This window comes from Cricetulus griseus, assembly GCF_003668045.3.
Source record: "Cricetulus griseus strain 17A/GY chromosome 1 unlocalized genomic scaffold, alternate assembly CriGri-PICRH-1.0 chr1_0, whole genome shotgun sequence".
Lineage (NCBI taxonomy): Eukaryota > Metazoa > Chordata > Mammalia > Rodentia > Cricetidae > Cricetulus > Cricetulus griseus.
This window is the reverse complement of record NW_023276806.1, coordinates 87,073,038-87,098,319: the sequence shown is the minus strand read 5'-3', so window position 1 is coordinate 87,098,319 and position 25,282 is coordinate 87,073,038. Positions and strand designations below refer to the sequence as shown.

The 25,282-nt window shown below is 44.7% G+C and overlaps 1 long non-coding RNA gene across 2 annotated transcripts in view; it reads right to left on the bottom strand.

The window, feature by feature from the left end:
• The window catches only part of LOC107977823, a 34,297-nt gene extending 9,217 nt beyond the window's left edge, over nucleotides 1-25,080 (bottom strand). The window contains exons 1-3 of one of the 2 annotated variants that reach the window (XR_004772200.1): nucleotides 23,266-25,080; nucleotides 9,288-9,392; nucleotides 8,491-8,749 (exon numbers count right to left, since the gene is read on the bottom strand). This is a non-coding gene — a long non-coding RNA (uncharacterized LOC107977823). The remainder of the gene's footprint in view (nucleotides 1-8,490; nucleotides 8,750-9,287; nucleotides 9,393-23,265) is intronic. The other variant, XR_003480376.2, reaches the window with a different exon arrangement.
• Between the last annotated feature and the right edge of the window lie 202 nt (nucleotides 25,081-25,282).

Genomic DNA, 25,282 nt, shown 5'->3' with positions numbered 1-25,282 from the left:
AATGAATTAGACCCCAAAATGGTTCCCATTTCCTACATGTCAAAAGTGAAAGGTAGAAGGGGCAGGGAAGAGGCTGGTTTGATAATGGGATGATGTGGAAAGACCAGCTGACAACAAAAATTGCTAAGTAGGTGTGCTTTAAGAGGCTGAAGGCAGATATGGGACCAGAATGTGATATGCCTTCCTTCCTTCCTTCCTTCCTTCCTTCCTTCCTTCCTTCCTTCCCTCCTTCCTTCCTTCCCTCCTTCCGAAACTGCAGGTCATAGGTTAAGAGCATTAAATAGTCCCAGATCAGTTCATCATCTCTCTCGGTTGCTCACTCTGCTCTTCATTCCCTCCTTTCCTGTCACACCCTCTGGGGAATATCATGTAAAGTAATAAAAGGCAAAGTGACAAAAAGGACATTTCTATAATTAGAATAGGAGAATTTTGAAGAGTGCTCTCTATCACACTAGCTCCATCATTTTCTTTAGCCACCCTTTTGATTGCTTTAAACAACTTCCTCCCCAATCTGTTTTGACATCCTCCATCAGCCTCTGTAATGACAGTGTGTGACCAAAGAATACCATATAAGTGATCTATGTGCATCGCAGTGCAATCAGCACTGTTTTGTGAGCTGACAATGATACCAATGAAGATTTGCTTGAGGTTTCCTTGGGCACTGGAAATCGAATAAAGGCCATATAACAGAAAGCTTGTCATTGGCTCTGGAGAGGACAAGCTGTCACCATCTTCTGTCACCTAAGCAGGTCACTGTTTAAAGGGATGAGAGTAAGGGAAGCATATGCCTGGGGCTGGTGACTAGCAGGACAATGTTTATGAATGGAATTAGGATTGCTGTGTATTTCTTCTTAAAAGAAACAAAAATCTCTAGCAAGTTTTATTTTAAAAATTCTGCATGGTTTGCTTTTCTCCAGGCTGTGCTGACATGCTTGTGATAATACCCAGAGTCGCCCAGGTCGATGACGGCCAATGAACATCTTTCTTTGCAATATTTTCCACCTTATGCCCTCTGTGGGAATGGACACCAACTTTATTCAGCGTTGCACAGTATTCTCTTTCAGGTTTCTTCGAAGGTGGGCGATTGCTGGCAAGGATGCCTGGTTTTGCTTACCCTGTCTAATCCTCAGTGTCTGCTGGTGCTTCAGCGTGTACTTTCTACTTTTCATAACAAATTTCAGCCTACAACTTGTTGACTCCAAGGGCATCTTATCTTCTTTGTGGTCACCATCTTCCCACCTTAGGCGTGGGATGGTCCCCAACCACAAGTGGCCAAGATGTATGGAGAGCTAACAATGAGTCCCTAAAATGTTTTATGTTAAAGACAGGACTCTACACTGCTATGTTCCTTTCCATTTCATGTGCAAACACAGAGGATAAACCATAAGAATTCCCCATGTCCTTTATGCTATGGGTGATATGCCTACCTCGATCCAAACCCATATGCTGCAACATTAACTCCCAATGTGACTGTGTTAAAAATAAAATCTTTGAGGAGGTCAAGTTAAGTGAGGTCAAAGAGCAGAATGCTAATCCAATAGGATTGATGTCCTCATACGAGGCAACACCAGATGGGTGCACATGCAGGGGAGAGGGCCTGTGAAAATGGAACAAAGAGGATCTGCAGGGCGGTAAAGAGGGCTCAGGAAGGACCATACCAGCTGGCGCCTCCATCTTCAACTTCTAACCCCTAGGATTATGAGAAAATCAATTCTGTTGTTCATGCCTCCCAATCTGGGGTATTATGTTCTGGTGGCTTTAGCAAACTAATACCTTTTTGGTACTTGACAGGTATATGGCCCACTGTCTGAGAGTTTCTATTGCTATGACAAAACACCATAACCAAAAGCCATTTGGGGAGGAAAGGTTTTAGTTTATCTTATGCTTCCAGGTAACAGTTCATTGTGAAGGGATGTCAGGGCAGGAACTCAAGCACAAACCTCGAGAGAGGAGCTGATGTAGAGGTCGTGGATAAACACTGCTCACTGGCTTGCTTCTTAAGGCTTGCTCATCCTGCTTCCTTACCAGAGGTGGCCCTACCCACAGTGAGCTGGTCCCTCCCACATCACTCATCAATCAAGAAAATGCTCCACAGACGTATTATCAGTTGAGGTCCCATCTTCCCAAATGACTCTGGATCATGTCAGTTGACAAAAGCACATCCAATGTGATATAGCCCAGGACCATGGAAGCTGCCAGAACTCTACGAGAACTCGATCTCCACATCAAAGTTGGCACTCTGTCTCCATCTCTGGTGCATTATCTCAGGAGCACAGGGATGGAGAGACCACACAGTGAGAGATGCTGACTAGTTGCTTCCCTTAAGGAACTCTGTTTTGTTAGGAACAGAATAAACCAATGCTCTGCTATAGGCAGAAGGTCAGACTCTGTGAGTCAAGACTGACTCATTTGAATTTGGGACTTGTAATTGTGTGAAGGGGTGAAAGGATTAGTGGGGGTGGAGATGTGATGAAGTTGAAGTAAGATTTCTGTTTCCAGCTAGCAAACCCACCCCAAACTTAGTAGCATACAACAACATTTTTATAGTATTCAAAGGAGCTGTGGATCAAGAAATCAGATAGAATACAGTGTAGACAGCTCAGCCCTGATCTTTGCTGTCTGGAACCCACCTGAGGTGGGCTTATATGATGAGTAACCATCCATTTCTAAGATGGTTACTTGAGCTAAAGAACACCTTTACCTGAGACACTCAACCAGGGCACCTGCCTGTGTCTCTCCACACATCAGCCTCTCACACTGAGAGCTTCAATATTGTTGCTATCAAAGCAAAAAGCCTCCATAGCCTTTGATATGATAACCTTAGAAGTTATGTGACATTATTTACACTCCACTCATTGGTTGAAAGTCTAACTTATTAATAAAAAGTGTTATATTTGGGCATATTTAGACAGTAGATAGATGATAGATAAGAGGTGGCAGATAGATAGATAGATAGATAGATAGATAGACAGACAGACAGACAGACAGATAGATTACATGAGCTTATTCTCCCCATGCCATCATCCCCTCCTCTGCTCAGCACTCCTGCCTCCCCTTAGTCCTTTTTGTTTCCCTGGACAGTTAGATTCTACTTTCATATTAAATATACATAAACATGATTTGTGTATCTGTATAAAATCTAGGAACCACAAATTCTGAAAATTATATCTGAAGAGACAGCACTTATTTGAATGCTGATCTAGAGAGGGGCAACCTTGTCAGCCAGGGGAGCCAGAGTCTAGGTAGAACCTCAGGGAGTTCTCCCCACATACACTTACACACACACTTACACATAACATAGTCACACACACATAGTCACACACAGTTACACACACACAGTCACAAACACACTCATTCACACACATATACACTCATTCACATACACACACTCATACAGTCACACAGTCTCACACCTACAGTCACACACACACACTCACACACATACTCACATGCACACAGTCACACACATTCACACACTCACACACTCACTGTCACAGAAGTATAAAGGTGTTGGTAAAGTTCTACAATGAACACAATTTTCCAGTTTTTGTTTCTTGCTTTCCACTGCTTTGCCTAGCCTGCTGTAACTAAATTTGGGGTGTGGTCCCATGAGGTCAACATGAAGGACTTCAATGATAAAAGTGGAGGAGATTACATGTGAGTCGCACAACAAGAATGAAGAGCCTCCTGCCTAAACATGTGAGTCGCAGGAAGTCATTCCCTTCTACCCACAGTGCTTCACGAGCTGAGTTCCTCGTCTCCACCTTAGAGCAAAGGCTGAGGGACCAAGACCAGATTGTGCACATATAAAGGTACGTTTGGGTTGGACCATGACTGAATATCTGAGCTCAGCTTCCTTGTAATCCTCTGTCCCTGGTGGGAGGGCCTCATAGACCATCCAGGAAAGTTCTCCGCACCTGGCCTTCCCTTCTCCATGAATGTCCTTCCTTGCTCTCCCTGTGCCAGGTCATCCACTGTCTGTACCCGCTTCCAACCTCACTGCAACCCGTGATCCATTTCTAATGCCTGCCTTTACAAGCTGTTTAATGTCTCCCCACCAGTCAGATATGCCATCCTTTCTTTCTCAGCGACTGATTCATTTAATGCCATGTCCAAAAGCTTCTGTGTGCTGCAGAAAGCCAACAGTCACATTTTCTGTTTTCTCTGTGTGTCCCATACAGCAAGTACTCCCCTGTGTTCCTTTGGCTTCCAAAGTGCTCAGTGGCTATGGTTTCACTGGACACTTAGTTACACATCACCTTCACAGCGTCCCAAGCATGGACTCTTAACCCAAAGAAGGTGCCAACATTCTTTGAAATTACAGTAGAGGGCAGGGCCTAGCCCCTCCTCAAGAGGATGCACATAAACACATACAGGTGCTTCATGAAAACGTCAGGCTTCACAGACCCTCTTGGAGGCCTAACCGTAACTCCAACCTAAGGGCTCCTTTTTAAACTCATCTGCCAGCTATGCTATGAGGTCATTGTGAAAAACAGGGGCTGGGGAGGGGGACTCAGGTGTCTGTCAGTGACTGCCTGAAGTGGCTCCTGACTGGGTTCCAAGTCTCCTTTTGACACCTGTTTTGTGGACTTGTATTTAGAAGAACAAAGCCAACATGGGAAGTACTTCTTCCAACAGAGCCTGTGCGTCAGAGTAGAGACTGGAATTCTTGGCATTCTTGCCCACGTGATGATAGCTCCTGTCTCATGAAACCAACTCACAAAGTCCCACTTCACCTCCAGCTAGGTCTGAAGCAAGCTACCTTTTCTGGTATCGGAGAGACATATGTGGAAACAACCACCTGCCTGTTGCTGCAAATCTTTGATTTTCTTATCAATAGTCCCCAGCTGTCTCCCCAAATCTGAATGTGTTGACAACCGAGCCATGAGAGTGCAGCCATGTTGGGTTACTGCATTGTAAGCAAGCTTTCTCAGCAGCTATGACAGTCATTCTAATGTCTTGACCTAAAGTGTTCTACACAAATCTACCCAGAGCCCTTTATTCAGCTTTTCTGGTGGATCTGAAGGCTTCCGTGTTCTACCACGTGAATGATGCGGTGACAATGTCTCAGAAAGACATCGAGCTAACGCTTTACATAACAGCTCCAGTTTCAACTGTCAGCACATGATATGTGAAATGAAAATCCCTATGTAGTCATTAATACATAATGTCCCAGTCACTGCCTCAAAAATCATTTTTTTATTGCCTCACCAAGGGAAAAAAAAAACCAAAACAACCAATCCCATGACTCCCCCAGGCCCTGTGCTGTGAATCTATCATCGCCTCTTGGCCATCTCTTGGGCTCATCTCCCTGACATGACAGAGTGTAATAGCTTCAAAGAAAAGCAACGGTGTTGGTTTTTCAAACACCATTTCCTGAGTTTGAACAAATGTGTTTCATCACAGCTCTGTCTGGCAGTGGGATGCTTGGTGGCTGATGGATGGTCCCAGCCATGGAGACCTGGGTAACGATCCTGGAAACTACCTCCCTATATACCACAGACATCTGTGTCAGAGGTGGCACAGCACTGGGGCTCACAGAATGGGAGGAATGCATGTTCCATGTGCTTTCATGAGTGGTTCGGGTCCTACCCTCCTCCAAATCCTAGCTCCATTAAGCCCAAAGCTGCTGCTATTGTATGACCCCCCTGGAGGTCTCAAATGTGTTGTCACATATTTAAATAAGGCTTTCTCCATCATAGAAGTTATTGGGGGTAAAAGCACCATCTCTAGTCCCACATCTACAGCTCACCAGCAACGAGGCCCTGAGGAAGAACTGTGAGAGCCGAAGTTTTTGGTTTGAAGAGTATGGCGAAGTTCCTCAAGTGGATCAAATAATACAGGAAAAGTTTTTCTGAGATAATAAATATCATTCAAATGTACACAACACCATAGTTTATTTAAAGCACATTATCTTTCGTGGCAGCTTTTTCATTTTCATTTATTTGCCTGCCGTTTTCCTGGTATGACCCCAGACACTTATTGGTGTTGCCCTCCCAAACCCTCCCAAACAAGATGTTCTTATTTCAAATTGAGTGAGACTTACCCTGTTCCCTTTACCCTCACTCCCTTCCAAACTTACAGCATTTGAAAAGAGGCACTGTGGTATCCTGTTTGGGTGAAATATTTGTCCAGAAAGTATAAGTTGCTACTTTACATTATATTAAAAATGTTATGATATTAGATGTAAGTGGAAATTTTATGGAACCTTTACTGAGCAAAGTCTCAGTTACTTCCTCTTATGCTCCTTCAAGAGCTACTTATGGGGACTGGAGAGATGGCTCAGAGGTTAAGAGCACTGACTGTTCTTCCAGAGGTCCTGAGTTCAATTCCTAGCAACCACATGGAGGCTCACAACCATCCCTTATGAGATCTGGTGCCCTCTTCTGGTATGCAGATATAACTGGAAGCAGAATGTTGTATACATAATAAATAAATAATTTAAAAAAAAATGAGCTACTTATGTCAGTGGATCTCCAGCAGGGGCAGGTCTGTCCCTCTGGGATGTTAGCAAAGTTTGTAGATACTGCTAGAGTCTTGGAAGGAGAAGTTGCTATTGGCATATATTGGGGAGAGGTCAAAGATGCTATTAAACATCTTACAAGGCACAGAACAGCCAAGAATATTTAGGCCAGAAGTCAAGGTGCCAAGGCCGAGAAATACTGACTGCACAACTTCCACATAGTATCCAAGAAGTCTGTGGCATTGCCGTACATGTCTGCATGGGAAGATGGTGCCACCCCTTTCCAATTCACTTAAACTTCATACCTGGGTATTCAATACCTTGTGGAAGGTTAATGGACTTTAGTAATGGCTCCATATTCTAGAGGCTCAGGTCCAGTAGGCGAGAGACATAAGTGTGGACTAACCTCGTGTTGCAGTATAAATCAATGAGGTCAAGAGGGAAAAGTGCTCTCAAGACAAGAGGCCTGGGAAAGATGAGCTCCAGTGGTCAGGAAGACAGGCAGGAGCTCAGTCTGAAGAAGGAAGTAGTGTGGTGACACATGAAACTTCGGACAATGTGCCACGGTGTGCAGAAAACTGGGGAAAGACAGCAGTGAAGCAGAGACACTGTCCAGTAGGGGAGAGCCTTGGGCTGTCCTGGGTGCTCAGCCACGGCTGGGTGATGCATTCGGATGGAGGCTGAGGCTAGCCTTCTTCCTTTTACTGCATCTACTTTTTATAAATGATGGGTCACATATTTCTATTTAAATGTATTTGCTCTGTCTGAAAACACTAACATTCAATGGCAAATCTTACCAATTTTATTCTGTACTTAATAGAAAAGAGAGTTTCTGTCTAAAATTTAATTAGAAAAGTCTTTCCAATACCAGAGCTCTGGTCCTGGTCCTGGTTCAGTCATTAGTAATTTTGTTGTTTCATTTTTTTAATTTTTTAAAGGTTTCTTTATTTTAGCCAGGCAGTGGTGGTGCACACCTTTAATCCCAGCACTTGGGAGGCAGAGGCAGGTGAGTTCAAGGTTAGCCTGGGCTATACAGAGAAACCCTTTCTCAGAAAACAAAAACAAAAACAATTCTTTAGGAGGAAGAGGAAAGAGAGAGACTCTGTGTGTGTGTGTGTGTGTGTGTGTGTGTGTGTGTGTGTGTGTGTGTGTGTGTGTTCATGCACACTCGTGTGCATGCTTGCACATGTCATGTGTATGTGCCATGCATATGTAGAGGTCAGAGGACAACTTTCTGGGTCACTTCTCTCCTTCTGCTATGGGTTGGGATTTCAAACTTGAGTTGTCAGTCTTGGTGGCATCCACTGTGCTATCTTGATAACTCCCAATAATAATTTTGTGAGCAAAATTTATTTTTCTAAAAACTAATTTTGGTGCATATATTTAGAAGTATCTCAAATTCATAGAGTCTAGAGATGGAAGAGACCTCAAGAAACCTCAATTTCAGCTAGCCTAATCTTTCCAGATAGGCTTTGACATCATCATGCACAGGGGAAACAAGTTAATTTCTGCACATTTGAGACAGGCATAAGCTACAGCAAATGGCAGAATTTGTTTTTAATATCATACATTTGCTGAGGGGTAGAGGTTTCTACTATTGTCCGAGAGTTGTGTCCAGATTTGATTGCTCAAATATTAAGGGGATAGTCTTGGGGTGTGTTCATTATTTAACCCTAAAAACCATTAGGCACAGTTGAGGGATCCAAGCTGGCAAGACCAGATATGCAAAAGTGACCTGAAGTCAGAATCTCAGATTCACTGGCAGTGACCACTGTTTGGGGACTTCCGTGACAACTCAAACTTTGCACAGAGCAGACCCTTCCCCCTTCTCTTGGGCTGGAGCATGTAATGAATCTCCTTGGGGATCTTGGCTGACATTAACCCCTAAAAAGCCCCCCTCCTAGATTGGCCCATATCTGGGCTCCCTGGCGACCTCCTTTTTCTCCCCCAATTCAGAATCTCTGCCTTGATTACAGCTGGAACATTCTTCTTGACAAAAATGAACTCTTTAGTGTTCACACACTTACGTGTATAGCATTTGGCCCATTCTATATCAAGAACATGCAGAACACAGCCTGGTTTTCTTCCTTGGGATCACCCTGATTTATAATAGCAAGTGAGCATGGACCTGTCTCCGTACACTTCCACCTGGTGTGTGGCTTGGGCTTCCTTTCACTGGGTTGAGAGATGGAGGAAGCAAAATGTGGAACTCCCAAGGCCTTGGCTGCCCCATTTCCTAAAGCAAGCTCCATCCCTGGCATCACAAGTGACTCTGGCACCCTTTTCCTGAAACAAATGAACAGAAAAGACAGCTGCACAAAAGCTAGCTCCTTTTTGTGGGTTAACATAAATGCTTTACGAGATCCTTTTACAGCTGCCAGCAATCATTTGCTCATATTGTGCTCAGGCTAGGGATGGTCCCTTTCTGCTCAGAAGAAAGTCAACGTCCTATAAAACAAGCTTCAGTAGAATTGTTGGCAAGAAGAAACAAGCCTGAGCATGGCTTCTGGTGATTGGTCATGACACCCTTGGAGATAGCACTGCAGAGGGACACAGCAGTGGCTGGCACAGTCCTCCTTCCACTGCAAAGCCCAGGCCTCCCTGAAGATGCTTGGGCCCCTGGATTTGCTAAAACAAGGAGACTTTGTTCCTTCTTCTAAATAAGCTGCCATTATATCCCCCAAACTTCTAGCCCATTATGTATACCCAAACTTCCTAACCCATTGTATATCCCCAAACTTACTAACTCATTATGTATCCCCAAACTTACTAACTCATTATATACCCCCAAACTTACTAACCCATTGTATACCCCCAAACTTACTAGCCAACAGGTATCACATTAGACTGTCCATCACTGTCCACTGCAAGGCATGAGTTTTTCACTGTGGGGATTCCATGGCCGACTGGGAACTGGGATTCTTGGTGTCTGGGAAAAGAGCAAAGATTTTACTGGGTCTGGGAAAACATCAAAATTTTAAATTCCTTATCCTTTTGACACATTGTAAAGTCAGTCATCAAAGGAAGTTCAAACCGTTGTAAGACAGGGACCATTTGTCGAGATAACTGTTGGCAGCTGATTTAAAAAAAAAAAAAAAAAAAAAAAAAAAAAAAAAAAAAAAAAAAAAAAAAAAAAAAAAAAACCAAAAAAAACTTATTTAGTCCTCAAAACCAAGCTTTTCTAAGCTTATTTGCAACTTCTAGGGTACACTTTCCCTCTCAACAGAAAAAATAATATAGGAACAGGGCTTTTGTTGTTTATTGTCCCTAAAATATACTGTTTTGTTAGAACATAGTAAAATTCCCTCAAGTTAAAAGCAACTCTAAGAATTACTGATGCTTGATAGTTTGGTCACTATGCTCAGTTTTCATATTAATGCCACCTTCTAATCATCCAACAATTTGCATAGAGATTTGAGTCCCTGAATATGAAACCATCCACAGCTTCCCAGACTGCTGTGCATGGGAACTGTGACTCCCACTAGTGTTCATGATGACACAGAAGCTGAGAGAAGATCAGAAGCTACTTAGGACCCATGACTGACAAGATAGACCCTAATAGCCAGCCGTCACCTCTGAAGTCTGGCTGCTCTTTCCAGACAAACCTCAGTGTGTAGTTTCTCTTCCCAGTACCACTATGTCAATAGCCAACATACTATTTCCTGTGTCTGCTCATGTCATTAAATAGAAGAATTCATAAATGAACTTTAAGTTAGAACTTAGCATTTCCTTTATGTCTTGGAGGGAGTCTCTAAGGTATTAAGAATGGTTCTTAAGTAGGGACTCGGGGGCTTTAGAGTAGGCTGAAGTAGGGAGGATCATGAATAACTTGCTTGCAGTGTGATAGATAGTTTTGGCATGTGACGTGTTAAACGAGGGACCTGCAGCTTTCTCCACAGAGTTCCTGACCTTGCCAGGATGGGAAGATCTGTGGAGACTTGACTCTAGTCCTTGGCCTTATGGATACTGAGTCGTGATTGAAGCAACATTCCTTCCTAAATCTGCAAACTGGTTCTAAAAATAGCTATCTCTCCAGGCCATTTTGGCTGTATAATCAGTCATCACCAACTAATGTTCAAATCCTTACCATGAACACAGCTTGACTCCCTTCAGGACAGGCCTTTACAGCCTCTCCAACCACTGTCTACTTTATAGCCATCTGATTCTACTTGGTTCTCTCTTAGACAGCCCTGTTTTTCCTGTAAGGAGCATTACAAAAGCATTCTTAATGAGGTAGAAGTCTGTGAGGCAGTCATTGCCTCATGTGAGCCATTGCATATCAAGAACATGTCATGTTGGTTGTTTCTCTGTAAGTAAGATTAAGAATAAAGAAAAGGTGTTTCTTTTGTTAAGAAGCCCTTCGGGGTTGTGTAAGAGGCCCTTGAACAGCAAGGACTTCTTAGCAGATGTCACAAAGCATGGGGCCTGCAGGCTCACCTGCTGCCCTTCCTTCACATTTGCTCGTGGGAAACAGCATACAGAGAATTGTAATCATGGAGATGCAAAAGGACCACAATGGAGGTGTGGAGTCAGGTGGCTTAGATTGATACCCAGCTTTATACTAGTCTGTGTTGTCACTGAAGACAAGTCATGTTACCTCTCCCTGCCCTGGGCAGCTCGTTTCTTAGGGAAACATGCGCCAGTAGGTTCCTTAGAGAACCTACCAAGTTGCCAGGTCCTAGTCTTGGTTTTACTGCATGGAGCCTCTCATACATTCTAGCACTGGTACACCTACATCATGTCCAAGGACACCTGACTTTTGGGGGGATTTGTCCTGACCAGAACCAAACCTGGGTCAATCAGTTGCTGTAGAATAATCTTCTGGTACACTCTGAAGATTTGTCCCTCGGATGGGTTTAATGAAAAGCTGAATGACTAATAGCTAGGATTATCAGAACAGAGAGGATTCTGGGAAGAAGAAGAGAAGAGACTCAGAGAGTCGCCAGCCAGACATGGAACAAGTCAGACACACAAAAATGGGATAGAGATAAAAGCTACATGGTAGAACATAGATTAATTTTTAAAATTGGATTGATTTAAGTTATAAGAACTAGTTAGAAACAAGTCTAAGCTATCAGCCAAACTTTCATAATTAATAAGAAGTCTCTGTGTGTTTATTTGGAAGCTGGCTGGCAGAACAGAAAAGTCTGCCTAAAATCAGACTCTAAAATAATCAAGAACCTTCCAAATTCAGTGTTTCTTGAAACACCAATGGAGTAGCCCCAGCTGAAGAGACAGATGCATGGAGAGTCACAACTGGGTGCTATGGAGCAATGGCAATTCCCTGTGTATTAGTCCTGGAGACCACAAATCCAGTTTCTACATGTCAGTGCGGTGGGTTCCTTTGGAGGGCTTGAGAGTAGGTATGCTCCATGCTTTTGAACTGAATTCTGATGGTCTGTCTAAAACCTTGGTACCCTTTGGCTTACAGAACCAGTAGGCTAGCCTTTGCCTATTGCCTCTCCATATGTTCTTCCTGCATCCATGTCTATACCTAATTTCCATTTGTGTGAAGACAGCAGTCATGTCAGATTAGGGACCCTCCCCATCCCACAAATAAGTTAAATTTCATTGTATCTGTAAGGACCCTGTCTCCAAATAAGCTCATGCTCTGGTGTGTGTGTGTGTGTGTGTGTGTGTGTGTGTGTGTGTGTGTGTGTGTGTGTGTAGGAGGGGGTGATGCCTCAGCAATTTCAGGAGGACATGACGCAGTCCAGAACACTACCCATCTAAGGGTGTGAGGGGATTACTTACATCATTTGGTGCAAGTACGACAATTTTAGTGCTATTTTTAAGATTCATGCAATCCAAACACTCAAGTCCATTACTGCATCGCTGTACTATCAAAACACTTCTCCAGAGTCTGTAAGTAAAGAGTCCAGACAGCTACTCCACAGTGATTCTCAAAGTTCTGAACACAAATGCCAAGTCCCTGGCCCTCATCTTTTCTTGCCTTTAAGTATGCTCTCACCAAGTGTAAAACAGTGAGTCTAGAAGGCTCCTGTAGCAGCGACCTAATCTAGGTGAGTGTGGAGAGTATTGCTTTGGGGCTGAACAGAGAGCCATGTGAATTAAATGCAGAGAGAAAATCTGGATGTCTCTGGCCAAAGAAACAGATCAGTGACCTTTCCTTTCCCTTCTTCACCCTCTTCTCTCTTACTCCCCCCACCCATCTATCTCTTCTCTTTCTCTTTTAAAAGAACTCAACACCACACAAGCACAGTTCATCCTGTTTCCCCAACACAATGGCTTCTGAAGAACAATTTTTTGAAGTGTAGGTACCATGGTGTTTGGGGACAAAGAAGATGGCCCTGGTAGTAATAGGCTTCTTAACACACTGATGAGATTCATATTTTTCTATTACAGTAAATGTGCCTCGAGTAATAGAACTTACCAGCAGCACTAACTATGGTCGTACTGTTCTTTTATTTCCAAAGAAATAACACTTTCAAAAATGACAAAGGACTCTCTGACAAAGGCCCAGCAACGGGAGAACGAATGACTCAAGTGGCAAAAAGGAACACTCAGCATGGTTAGCTTATTGCCCCACTTGATTCCTGACACAAAAGCAAGTCGAGCCAATGCATTTCCTCATCCTGAATATCAGCTGCAGGCCCAGCAGACAGTCCCTCAGAGATGACCCAAAGGATGGGCAGGAGTGACAAACAACACCGGGAACCTTAGCCATACAGTGAAAAGATGGTTCTCCCACTCATTAGCTGCCAACATGGGTCACAACACTCCTTCTTTTCATCTCTATTAGGAGAAATCTGAACTTTCAAAAGGCAGTTGCTACCTACAGAGGTATCTGTCAGCTGCAGCTCCAATCAATACCTCTAAAGAAGGGTTGGTTCGTGGAGGATTCCAGGCCCATGGTCATGTCACTGTTGGGGACCAGGAGGGGAGATGGGGAGGGGGGGTTAGCAAGCAGCAAGAAGCTGTAGCTCTGTGAGGGAGAAACCTGTGGAGTCACCAGGCTCTAGAAGCTGTGTTAAGAAAGCACTCAGCGGGAAGGGCATTCCTGTGAGCATGCAATGACACAGGAGGGGTGTCCACAGGGAGAGCAGCCCAGAGAGCTCAAAATCAAGGGTCTAGCCAGAGACACTCAGCTCCAGTCAGCCAGGGAGACACTCCCACATCTGGGGACATGTTTTCAAAGTCTGGAGAGACTGTCTCTAGAGACTACACCACTCCCCCTGTCCTGATTCCACCTCTGCCTGGACATGAAGGTGCCCACTAGGGAGGGACAAGGGCGCTCTGCCTCTGGACACTGGCATTCCGTGGAAGCAGCAATATAAATGATTTCTGAAGACTGTGCAAGTCTTCAGTAATCGGACTCTCTGACTCCCTTTCCCCACCCCCAGCCAGACCCAGCCCAGGCCACAGGGTCATCCCTGTGGCAGCTGAGATAGGCAGAAAGGGCTAGACACTGGCCAGAACTTGGAGTCTGCTGGCCTGGGGGCCCTGTGTGCACTCTGCACTGCATTCCATGCTGCCTGCCTAAGCCCAGTGAGAGCTCTGGGGAGAATCAATACTGTAACATCTGGTTTGTAGCCAGGTGTTGTGTGAGTTCTGTTTATGTGGTTATTGTTCCCAAATGTTTATGAATCCTCAGGGAGGTGTGTGTGTGTGTGTGTGTGTGTGGAATCTAGTTCCTAGGTCAAGAGAGTGGAGGGATGGAGCCCTAAATATTGCCCTCAAGGCAGCAGAGAGTCACCAAGTTAGTGATAGTTCTGTGTTGTCCCCCCCTTCCATTCTCCCTCCCCCATCCCTGTGGTTCATCTGTCCCTACTAGAGTTTTCAGGAAGCCACAGGGTTCCTGAAACAAGGTGAGTACAAAGCCCCAGAAAGAAGGTTCCAACCCAGGAGCAACAACTTAAAAAATGGCCCCTGAAGCACAATTCAAGCAGAGTGCTAAAATACTATATAATTTAAGTACATTTAGAGAGACTCTCTCCCTAAACAGGCCAGAGCACTGTGCCATATTGATTACATTAAAAAACAAAAACGCCTTTAATCCCAGCACTCAGGAGGCAGAGGAAGGCAGATCTTTGTGAGTTCCAGGACTGTGTGGTCTACAGGGTGAGTTCTAGGACAGCCAGGGCTACACAGAGAAACTCTGTCTTGGAAAACAAACAATAAACAAAAACAAGAATTAGAGAGATGGCTTAGTGGGTAACAGCACTCGCTGCCAAGCCTGGGGAACAGAGTTCAATCCCTAGAGCCCAATGGTGAAAGGAGGAAGATGACTCCCTCCAAATGTGCTCTAACCTCCACACACAAATCAATAAATGTCTAAAGAGAAAATCCAGAGAAGAAAGTCCTCTGGTTCTGGGGTCATGCTCTCCACTCCATGTCTGTGGTTTCCAACTGTATTCCTGGAGGCTGTCACTCTGTCCCCACCCGGACTCCAGGGGACACTTGGCTAGAGCAGGTTTCAGTTGCCACCTATGGGGGCTGCTACTGGAATTTAGAAAGTAGAGATAAGGAGTGTTGTAAATCTATGCTAGGCAGAGCAGACTCCAAATATCAAAGAGCTTCGTTAGGGAAACCTTGCTTAGAGCATGCCTTCTCCTCTCCCCAGCCTGGCAGTAGCTGAACTAAACAAAAGTGACTAGAACAGATCAAGAGTGAATGAAAACCTGCATGAAGACCGTCAAAACTTAATTATCAGCCAGGAATATCAGGCAGTACTTGTCTGTAATCCCAGCATGGGGGAGGCAGAAGTAGGAGTGCCAGGGGTTCAAGACAATATTGAAATTACATAGCAAGTTTGAGGCCAGCCTAATAATAATTAATAATAACAATATAATAATAATATAATAATAATAATAATCAGCCCCAGCGATTCCCTTTGACTAGTCTTAAGTCCACTGGGTATCTAGCTGCTCTGTGTCATTTCCAGGGACAAAAGGTGGTAAGTGGAACCCCAGTCTCTGAGTTGACCATCTGAGATGGGCAGCAATGACCAGGCAGAGCTGAGAAGGTGATCTAGACACGTAACTAAAATAAGAAATCGATAAAAGCAGACCCTGTTCATGCCAGGAGCTGAACATGGTGAGGAACAATAAGAAGGGGATAGAGTTGTCCCTGGGAAAGAGGTGGCATTACAGGAATGTAAGAGAAAGGTTGGGAGAGTGTCCATCTACACCTCCATTATCCATGTACTCTCATTAAGATATACAGCCCATGCTTCTAGGCATAGGAAGATAAAGACAGCACATTTTCCACTCTCTGAGCACTGGCAGCCAAGTCAGGGTGATGAAATTATACACAAAGAGATGGAAGACAAAATGCCTTTTGGAGGGGTACAGCAGGTATGGGTCACAATGTTTAGAAAAAGAAAGGATAGCTACATGTGGTGGGACCACATGAAGCTTTGGGATTTAGCCAGCTGATGGACCTGCTGGGACCTGCGTTTGCCCAAGAGCCCAGGGCAGCGTAACAGTAGGGGTCAGTCATCCTGCTGACAAGAGTTCCATGGCTGGTAGGAGGCGGACTGGGACAGGCAGGGAGTCCTGGCTCAAAGTGTCCTTCCTGGCTTCTTTCTGGCTGCTCAACAAAACTCTGTGCTTCGTTTTCTTTTTCATTCCTAATTCCAAGCAATGAGAGCCTCTCCTCTCTTATTCAGAACCTCACACTCTGTGAGGCCAAGAGGACTTGAGTGACAAGATGACCAGCCTCAGTGCGGTTCCAGAAGGACACAGCAACCCTAATTCACAGGCAACCTAATGTTTCCTTCTTTCCTGTGCCTCTGGCTTCATCCAGTAGCAGCAGTTCTGAGAGCTGCCCAGGTGAAAAGCTCCTGGCTTTGAAGACATGCTAATAATTCAGAGGCCTTGCTGTTTTCCAGGGCTGCTAACAAGCATTTGGGCTGACTGCCCCGAGAGCTCTCTCCTCTGACAATGAAGCAACAGAAAGGTCAGCAGCCGGACACAGAAAGAGTAGAAGGGTCCTGAATAAACACAGACAGTTTAATCAACCATGAAGAAACCCAAGAGTTGACTGAAAGTGCTTTGTCAGGGCCAGAAGGGAGGCCTCTGCTCTCTGAGAAAGGCGAGGAAGGTTGGAGGTCACCTCGCTGACCACAGAGGCTGCTGTGGTGCAAATGTCAGTGGGAAGACTGAAAAAAAAAAAAAAAAAAAAAAAAACCAGAAGGCTTAGAGGGAGGAAGGGAGGGAGGAAAAGGGGAGTGAGAGAGAGGGAGGGAAAGGGGAAGCCAGTATTTGGGCATTTTCCAGAGGACCGGGCAAACAAATGTTCCCTGGAAAGAAGACAAAAATATCTTAGCTCAATAAGAAAGGAAGCTGCATCCACTGTGAGGACTTGGAGAACTGGTTACCCCTAGGGCTTCCGTCCTTCAAGCCTGTCATCTCTGATTCCAGATTCCTTGGGGTATTTGGGGAAAAAAAATGGTTTATTTGAATTACATCAGTGTCCTTTCCTTACATCTAAAAAAAAATCAAGGTCAAACTATGTTGATATGTGGAAGGGAAATTAGATGAGGGGGGTGAGTCCTCTCTCTGGCCTGTAATTACTTTCTTTGTAAGCCTGAGCACCCAATCAAATGAGAGCCTTCTCCTCCTGTCTTATCACAGTTAGGAAACACCTTTAAACAAAGGAATCTAGAAACCACAGCATATGTATCCAAATACACCCAAGCCTGTTAATTTTTTTTGTAATTGAAAATCAATCTTAGATGAACAAATCTATTATATAATTTTAAAACTGCGTATTTTAACGCAATTCTTAAATTTTTATTCTTTTGATTGATTGGGTGCTCAGCCTTTAAAGCAGCTTAAAGTCAGGCTCTGTGTTTACAGAATTCTTCTGAGCAGTGATACTATCAGAATGGAATCATGGATAGCCCAGAAAAAAGTCTGGGGCTTGAAAGAATTTGCTTAAGAATTTTGGTCCCACTAGAAATCTTTGTTTTAAGGGTAGCCCGATCCTTCTCCTTTGGCTTGTGTAATTAGCTTACTTTTTCTCCTCACAATTAAGGATGCAACTCATTACAAGTCATAAACTCACTGTTTTGACAGACATTTCTGTTAATGTGAGCAAGCACATTAACGGAGCAAAGATTTCCGAGCCAACATCCTCAGCAAGCAGGAGAGCCACTTTCAAATCCTCCAATTTGGTAGGAGTGACTCATTTCTATGGTGATCTCCGTTTCCGTGATCTGGCCTGGCAAAATGTTTCTTCCTTTAGGCTCAGTGCAGTTTACTTTAGAGTTAAGTCTACTCGCCCAATAATTTACGAGGGGATAATAGGAACAGGAAGGGTTGTGTTGTTTTTCCTCGACCCTTGAGGATTAAGAATAAAAATTAAACCAATTAAGGGGCCCAATTGCCTAGGATGTCTTAGGAGGAAATGACTTTCTAAGGCGTGTGGGAATTATTAAAAAATAATTTTCCCTTGAAATTATGTGTTGCCTGTAAAATGGGGTCTCAGATGGGAATGGCAACTTGTATGGAAAACGCGTTGCTGTTTTCCAGAATAGATGGTCAAGAAGCAGGCCAAATGCATTTTCCCAGTTGTCTTGTCATTATGAGAAGTCACTAAACTAATATGCATCATGCTTGCTCAGGATCATGAAAGATACAGGAAGCATGGTTCCCCCAAACCCCACGTGGCAAACAACAACAAAAACCATCAAGGATCTTTCTTCTTTTTCCTTTTTTTCTGTTTATTAACATTCACTCCAAACTGCACAGTTTGGCTATCATATTTGTGTAGTGTCTGATGTCACAAGCAAACCATGAAATATCACTGAGGCTGTGACAGGCCGGAAGAGAGGCCTAGCCTTGCCTTCTGCAGAGCACAAACAGCCTAGTGTGTTGCTGTAGAGGCTGCTTGAGAGGGTGAGGGACTGGCCTCCTGCCTGGGATGTTCTCCAGCCTCTGTCTGCCCCCTAGTGGAAAGGCTGGGGAATGTGTGGGAGTTCACCGAGAATGTCTTAGTGAAACCTGAACTAAGAATCCCGAAACCCTGCCATCTGCAGTTCTTGTTTCCCAGCATCGTCTTTTCTTTTCTCAGAGAATCAGAATGCTCCCCCTCTGAATCTTCTGCAGCCTCCCTAGGATGAATACCTCCATTTTAGTGTGTTTTTCTGAAGCCCTCAGTCGGCCTCAGACAGCCCTGATCCCCACACCACAGCACTTTCTCCTGTACAGTCAGCAACAGACACCTTTGCCAGGAAATGCAAATTATCCTTAGAGTCCCACAAATTAAAGAAGCAACACAGTGCTGTGCTATTGAACATGCTGCCACCACAAAAGCCTCTGTGTTTCCCAGAATGTGTCTCTGTACTTAGTCATTTATTCGCGAGAACCTGCTAGTTGCCAGCCGCTATACTTGGCTCTCAAGACACAGACCCTTGGCCAAGGCTCCTTCCTAGGGAAGCCTGTGGCCCAGAGAAGGAACAGTCTATCCTTGATTGCCATGAGCCTCAGTCCGTGTCCCTACAAACCCACGCTGTGCTTCAGAAGCAAAGACCGTGGGGACGGAGCCAGGAGATTGGTTCCAAATTCTAGTCACAACAAAGCTAAGCCAGCGAGTGCTTTGTTCAAATGACTCAGGTGGATAAATGAGGCCAGCACAGGCCGTCCTGATACCACACACCTCTAGAACGCCCTGGCTGTGCTAGGAGCTACTGATGTCACTGGGTATTTTCATCCCTTCCCAAGATGCAGCGTTCTGTGTCAGCTTTGCGGATGTTGCTAAGGGGAGGCCAGTTTTGCTGCACCCGAGCTCCCTTAGATGACAATCTGCATGCTCTTCCTGCTCTGGTGGCACTTGGCTCTTGCCAGCCCTCTGCACTGCTTTACTCACTTCAAGCCTCCCTTCACTTTTTGTTTTCTTCTTGAAGTTCCATTTTCTGCATTGCTGACTAGAGAAGGAAAGGTAAGTATCCCAAAAGACTCCAGACTGTGTCAAGCTATACAGACTCACACTTTAGGAACTGGGGGTAAAGGAATTTCTACTTACTGGTGTTGGAAGTGCTGGAAGAAAAATGAGACTATGGTTCTAGATTCTTAGCTGTTGGCAAAAATGAATGCAGAAAGGGCGGAGTCGGCACTGGTTTGATAGCTAGGTCTCTAATGCACAAGGGCTGAGATGCCACAGAGGGCCTGCTTCCTGGGCATGAGATGTCTTGATCATCTCGCACTGACAAGCAAACTGAGTGAATGGTCATCATCCCTAGTCTTCTCAGGTCCCCTGTGAGAAACAGGATTAGGAACTGAGACCAACTAGCCAACCCTAGACTTTTAGATGTAAGATATTTTAACAGATAAGAAAAAAAAAAAAACCTTATTTTCCTGAGAGAGATGACAATCAAGAAGGACATAAAGGGATGGGGGTGGGAGGTGCTCAGCGGACAATTGTTTCATCAGAGGCCAACTGAAAAACCTTTCACACTTGGGGAAAATTAAATCCCCTTACGCTGGGTGTCATACCACATCAGCTGGGGTGGTAACAACATTGGCAGTCACCATGTGCCTCTCCAGAGAAGGGTTGTGCTGTGGGTCAGAAGAGATGCTACATGGGACAAAGGCTACCAGGGCTGTGCAGATGGCAGCAATGTGAAAGCTTGGTGCTCTGAGAAAGAGAACCTGGAAGGTATCTGTTCCCACTTAGCCCTTCCTCTCCTTCATTGTCAGTGTGGAGCACTGGTGCACTTGGTCAGGAGGTGGAGGTAGCAAGCAGAGATGAAGATTACTCCAGAGTCGGTTTGTGACCCTTGGTTTTCACTGAGGCTGTTGTAGCCTTGGTTAATAGGAGTTCCTTGTAACTGGAAGCATGGTTCATCCTACGTTTAAAATTAACCTCTGCTTAAGAAATCCAATTGCTCCTTTAGGATAGTGTTCTTCAAATTAATGTGCGTCTTAGTGACTTTCCTATTGCTGTGATAAAACACCATGACTGAGGAGACTTATAAAAGAAAGTTTTTATTTGGGGCTTACAGTTTCAGGGGGATTGAGTCCATGAGTGTCAAGGTGGGGAGCATGGCAGCAAGCAGGCAGACATGCTGCTGGGTCAGGATTGATTTAATAGGGAAAGCCAAGAAAATCTTTGAGGAATGAGTGATATGAAATCTGGAGGAACAATAGAATCAAGTAGGCCCCCAAAATCATGTTCATCCTCTGAGGTGGGACAAAACCTGTGTCCTCAAGGCAGTGAAAGACAATAAGTGTACTCAGAGATAGACAGTACAGCTGGTAAGAGGATGTTCCAGGCTAGAAACAGGACAAGCCATGGTGAGTGTTAAACTAGATAGACAGTAAGATAGTGTGTTTCAGAATGACTGCTGGATGGAAAGAGCTTGGGAAGGGTAACAAGTAAGTGTAGGTAAGCCTGTCTGAAAGCTATCTGTTATGGAAAAGAACTTTTGTTTGGCGACAGAACAGGTAGATGTGTGATGTAGTCCACCTGTATGTTCTATCGGCAGTTTCTTCTTTGTGCCCTTGTTCAGCATCTGAGACACAAATCTCCTTCATCACTGCTTTCAGTGTATACCTTAAGACATCCATTGAGCTTGTTCCTATGGATGCCTTCATATTTTCTTTCAAGCTTTCTCTAAAAAATAAAGAGCCTGAGTATTTGCGATGCCTGGGCTACTTCAACTGCAAGGTTATACACTGAAATGATGTCAAGTCAGATTATAGAACTGCCAACCTTCAAACACTAACTGATGGGCCAGCATCAGACTGAGGGAGCTTTATTAGCCCTGGAGCCTACCTCAGCAGGTAGATACTCAAGATGATCAATTACCCAGTAAACTAAAGGAGACTTCTACCAAATGCTTCACACACACTGTGTGAGTGTGGGATTAGTTACCAGATGCATCCTTGTTTTGGAAAAATAATCATTGATCCACTCCAGGTATGGTGTTCTAGCATGGCACTGTTCTAGACACCAGGGCTTGGGAGCTGACATAGTCTTCCGCCTTCCAGGAATTGCATACTGTCAGAAACAGTACTGCTGATGTGGTTTGTCATGTGATGAAGATGGTACTATGTTTTTGAACGTCTCAAATTGTGAGATAAATCGATGTGTTTCTTTGTAAGTACCCAGGCCCAAGCACTTTGTGACAGTAATGAAAAAACTGACTAAGACACCTAGCAATAAAAACAGTATGTGTTATGTACTCAGTGTAGGCAAAATGCCATGAAGACCCGAAATGGGGCAGAAGTAGTGCCTGGTTCCGAGTGGTAGGTTCTCCAGAGGGCACAGGTGTCAAGTCAGAATCTGTTCTCTGGAGAAGAGGAAGCTGATGACATCAGGCAGAAGAAGAACTCCTATAAAGATATCTGAGGAAAAGGCATGGCCAAAAGGAGTCATGGGAGCAATGGAGAGGCTGGAGCAGAATGTGAGACTCATTCTGCTGGACTCTGTAGAGAGTTATAATTACCTGCTTGGGGACTGCACTGTGTTAACTATCTATTCCTACTGATTGCCCCCAAACCGGGGAGCTTAAGACCATCATCTCATGACTCTATGTGTCTAGAATCCAGATGTTGATTAGTGATCATCTGGCTCTTGATGAGAGCTAACCAGGGCAAAAGTCAACCTGTTGTTCTGGTTACAAATACCAGTTCCTTACTACATGGATCTATCCATATGATAACTCACATCATCCAGTGGGGCCATCCCATTCGCCAGGAAGCTACACAAGAGGGAACATCAGCAAAGGATGGTTAATGGGCACTATTTTAGAGTTTGTGCAGTACACGTATCAAGAATGATTGAAGGTCTCATCTCAGCATCACTTGTGCTGCATAAATTATAGAGACAAATGTATAATTTCGCTGTGTATTAGGTGCTTTTTGTTGATGGGTACACTCTGGTCCCTGTGAGTTCTCAGCAATGTGCTTCATTTCATATCTCTTGCTAAGGATTTTATACAACCCACTTGGCACTCACACTGCTATTATGAGACAGAGTCAGCCAAAAGCTGCTTGTGGGGGTAGAGATAGGTGGGAAGGTGGGATGTCAGAGGAAGAGGTAAGCAGGATCCCAAACGGAATAAAGGGGGGAGGTCATATGCCAACTGCAATCAGAAATGAATCTGAGTGGAATCTGGTTGACAGCTCACACACCATGCCAACTTGCCACAGCTTGGCAGTGCCTATGGTTTTCCCACACGCAACTGAAAATAGCTAGCATTCATCCTGAGGGAGTGCTACTAAAATAAGCAACTACTGGGAGCCTCACCTCACTGCTCATTCAAGCTGGAAACAGTCTGCAATTATTTTGCTGAAATTAGATACAAATTAAGTTGCCACTTCCTGAACTTTCCCCATTACTATAGCAGTAAAAAGAAGAGGAAGAGAAAAACTAACCACATATAGTTTAGATCTTGCTTCTTAAAAATGAAAATGAACTCTGATAGAAGACCATGACAGATGATTGAAATTCATCTTCCTAATCCCCTCACACCCCAGGTTCCCTGATTTTTAGACCTGTGCGTAGTTGCCATGGATGCAGAGTGGCAGGCCAATGAAAAGGATTGATAGGAATTATTAACCCGCATTTGAGATGTGCTGTGTATCCCAGGTAGTAATGGGCCATTTGTAGAATTGGCCCCTGGGTGTGTGAGGATAGCCGCGCTCCCACTTTTTCTACATTGGTCTGAAAGTCTCCTTGGGGCTTGCTTCCATCTGAATAGGAGGTACTACATTTGAAAAAACTGAACAAACATAATAATGATAATTTGGGGTCTTCTCTCACATGACTAGAAATAACTGACATTCGAATAATACAGAGACTGGGGAAGAGCCCCTGTTTTATACTCTCACCTTAACCATCAGCATCTTTTCACTTGCCTCTTGAAAAAGCGAGTAGATGTCTAAGACCTGAGCTGTGCTGGACCCTATGAGGCCGTGGTTCCTGGAGCAAGGGTGCCTTGCCACAGTAGTCAGTTCCTGTTACCTTGGCAGAAAGCAAAGTTTGCTTTTTTCTCATCTTTGGAGGATTAGTCATCGATGAGGCATATTACAAGCTTCCAAAGCCTGCTTCTCATTCATCCTTCTTATCCCACCCCGCCCTTGTTCTGATCTAGTATATCTTAGTAATGACATAGTAAGTGAAGATTTTCCACAGGGACCTTCCTTTCTGGCGAAGTTTTGGAGTTTGTGGTATTTGTGTGTACACATCCCGATAACGTGTGTGTGTGTGTGTGTGTGTGTGTGTGTGTGTGTGTGTGTTAAATCCTCACCCAAGCAAGCCTTATGGATGATGAATCCCTTGGACTTTGTTTAACTTTTAAAATTATATTGTTTCTCTTTTTCCAGATCTTTTAGGATTTAGAAAGAAAGCAAAATTAGTTAAACCAAATCAAAGTAAGCTGGCTGATATGAAATGAATTGATGTCAGCAAAGATTCCCCCACTGCTCCCAGTCTTTCTAGAAATGCTCCTTTCTCCCCCCAGGATGTTGACAGAAGAAAACACAGGTGGGGTCCAGTTCTGCCCAGAGCCACAACCTTCCTTGAACCTTGTCCCTTTACAGAACTTACCACCCTAGTCTACAGAGCGAGTTCCAGGACAGCCTCCAAAGCCACAGGGAAACCCTGTCTCGGAAAACCAAAAAGAAAAAGGAAACAAAGAAAGAAAAAGCTCTGTTTAAAATTGCAACAGAACCACCTTGACAATAAAGGGTGTCTCTGAGCAAGTGCCTGTGTCTCCCTGGAAGAACTTCCCTTTGCCGTTTCCTCTGTCTCTCTGCAGTTCCCAAATCTTGCAGAGGCCTTTCCTTATTCCCAGAGCAGGGAAACTAAGCCAACCCATAATTTGGGCTTTGTAACAGAAGGGAAAACCCAGGGTACCAAGATGCGCAAATTCAGAATGTTGATACCTCATTTATGTTCTCCATTTATGAACCTTCTCAATTAGCACCTTTTTTCCTTCCCTACCGCAACGAAGAAAAGGCTTCAGTTCTGCCCAGGGACTCTGCAAGTGGATGGACAATAAGCTGACAGGATAAGTGAGGGAAAAGGCTACTCTCCTTTTTTCTTGCCACCTGGTCTGTTTCAGACACTGCAAAAAATAGCTTCCCAGAAAATCACACACAACCCCTCTGCCCCACGCAGTAATGGAGGGTCTGCCACTTTGCAGGCACCTTTCAGAGGCTTAGAATCAGGTTATCAGGACTCCACCCCTCCATTAGCGGCCCCCAGCCTGGATAAAAGTCCTTGGTGACCTTAAAAGTATTCCTTTTAATCAGCAGTATCATTTTTGAGAGGAAACTCTTCCTAGCTTTCTGAGATAGCAGGGCTCTGACTGTGGTTCCCTTCCCAGCCCAGGCCTTGGGGCCTGGAGAGCATTTCCCTCTGTGATGGGGAGACAGGACAGCCCTCTCCTGTGCTGTCCTGCACGTCCAGCGGTCCAGCGCACAGCTGCGCGGAGGAGGGGCACATGCTCCGGGAGCAGCTTTCCCAGAGGCCAGACAGAGGCTCTGGCCTTGCTAACGAGTGCTGGGCGCCTCCCTCAAGAGCCTGAGGGTTCTTGGCAGGATGAACTTTATCCCTGCTGGGAGCGATGACTTTCTCAGGCCACGCTGAGGCCAGATGGCAGGTTACAGGGTGACCTGCTAGAGCTTTCGTGCCGAGAGGGCGGCATCCAAGACAGCAGAGAAAGGCTCCAGGGCCAGCTAGGCCGCTAGGGGCGCCCAGCCGAGAACAGAGCTTACTGGGTCCTGCTGTCCCTCGGGTTTCTTGACAATATGTTGGGGACGCTGCCAGTGTTAAAGGCAGAGGCGCTGTAGAGCATAACAGCATAATGCCTCCCTTTTATATATTTGGAAGCTGAAAGTCAAA